Raw genomic sequence first — 2,388 nt, forward strand, 5'->3', positions numbered from 1 at the left:
GAGGGGTGATTGTTGAGGAACAAAAAGCATAACCTTGCAAAATATCTAACAAGTCACTCCTGTTCCCACTTCTGTGGATGGGCCTGTGGGGGTATGACCTTGCAGGAGAGTATCAAATGTCTGAATTCATGCCCTAATTCTGTAAATCAGCCTGCAAACTTGCAGCTGCATTCTACCTCTATAAACCCACATGTTTATAAAATTTTACCTAGCAACCCATCAGCCAATGAATAAAAATTATGCTGATCCCACCTGAAATCCTATATAAACCTAAGAAAACTGAAAAATGGGGCTCAGAATTTGAAGATTGACTATCCTCTGGGCCCATGCATAATAAAACTGTTCATCCACCTTTCTGGGGTGCCAGTTGTGAGTTTCTATGGTTCAGAACTCCTGGCTTTGCTATAACAAGGAATGTCTTGTTGAAGCCGGCTAGTAAGGTAGGGAATCAATAGATGGATCTGGAACCTGGCAGAGTCTATGTGGACTTCAAAAACCTCCAAAATGGCTACAGAAGAACCTCCCTAAGATTCTGCCACTGAGAAGATGACTTCCTCCAGAAGCCAGGAGAAGCCCTGGATATTCCCCAAGGACTTTATCTTTGGGCCTTCCTGGGAGATTGATGGGAGAAATAAGCAATCAAAACAGAGAACAGCTGGAACTCCTCCCCTGCCATTAGCAAAGGGGTGGAATAAGGAACAATTCAAAAGGCAGGCCCCAGGCCCAAGCTCTCCCTCATGTGCTCTCTTGTCTGTGGACCCCTGTCCTGCCCTCTGCACACTATTCTCACCATTTTTCCTCTGGCATGTGGCCACACAATTAAAACTTGGGCATTTATAACCTGTAATGGGGAATTGTAGTCTGTAAATCAGCCCTCTTTATCACTTTTCAGCCCCTTCCTCTCTACTTGGACCTCTGACCTGTTATTTTCTCCCATTTTTCATACCTGAATAAATTAATGTCCTAACTCACCCAATGTGTTCCTGAAATTCATTTCTGCAGCATAGTCAAGAAACTAGACAAAATCTGGTAACATTGTTATCACTACCCACAGCTAAGACAATTGTCAATGACATTCCCATGCCACAGTGATTGTTTTAAGGGTAAGAATGTGACCTAATTTGGACCAAGGAGAGTGTTCTATGGCTTGGGGAAGAGAGCAGTTTCTCTCCTGGAAGCCTATAGCCCTCGTTGTTCCTAGAAGCTGCCCTGCAACGTAACAGAAATCCAAGTGAGGATAAAGCTGATGCAAGGTAGAGGGTAAGGGCTAAGAACATTTTAGAAGAATGTTGAGAGGGGCTGGGGTGGTCCTTGGTTGGGTTCATTTGCTTGGTGTGGAAGAAGAGAAAGACACACAAAAGTAGGTTAGGAAGGAAAGGAGGGTTTATTAGGCCTCATCCATCTGCAGAAATTGCAGTATTTTATAATTGGGGTGCTAATGAGTAGTTGAGGCAGAGCTTGACAAAGGTTCCTTTGTTAATAAACATTAAGGGGCTGAACTTGATGGGGTGGGTACCAAACCAGTGAGAGTTACAAAGTTACAACCATTATCAGAGATCAAGGTTCTGGGAGAGGAAATTACAGAATAGAGATCAGGCACAAGGTTTTCCATGTGGCTATTAAACAGGAGGGTGGAGGGTTACTAGCACAATGGCAAGTACACACAAAGTGAGCCTAGCTCTAAAATAACCATAAACAATGGTAAATTCATTCTTGAATTATCATCACAATAGTAAATATATACAGGGGAGAGGCTAAGTCTAGAGAACCAGCCACAGGAGTGGGATCTGTTTAGAATGACCATCGTAATAGCAGGATTAGGCTAAATCTGGCCAGTTTCAGCAATTTCAGATATTGACCTTTTGCTATTTTATATAATATAAATATAAACTTTGTTTCACAATTATTTCTTAATTCTTAACTCTCAGTTACAGTTTTATAAAAAGCATATTTGAGATATATTCATATACCATATTATTATCCAAACTGTATAATCAATGGCTTTCATTATAATTACAATGTTTTGCATTCATCACCACAAAAAATTTAGAACAATTTCATTACTCCAAAAAGAAAAATTCCACAACCCATAGTAGTCACCTCTTGATCCCTCTCTCTTTCCCCAGCCCTACATAACCACTAATGTAATTTCCTCTTTATAAATTTATTTATATTTACATTTTATATAAGTGGAATCATACAGTATATGGTCCTTTTGATTCAGGTTAGTATGGAGAAAGGGGGAGGCAGCGGAGGCCCTGCTGACCACATGGCCATGAGACCCCACCCAGAAACCTCCTGAGGGATACCTCAGACCCTGGCCATGAGAACCCCATTTGGAGTGAGAATCACATTTGGAGTCATGGGAGAGAACTGGATACCCTCAAA

The sequence above is a fragment of the Dasypus novemcinctus genome, chromosome 23 (genome assembly GCF_030445035.2).
Source record: "Dasypus novemcinctus isolate mDasNov1 chromosome 23, mDasNov1.1.hap2, whole genome shotgun sequence".
NCBI lineage: Eukaryota > Metazoa > Chordata > Mammalia > Cingulata > Dasypodidae > Dasypus > Dasypus novemcinctus.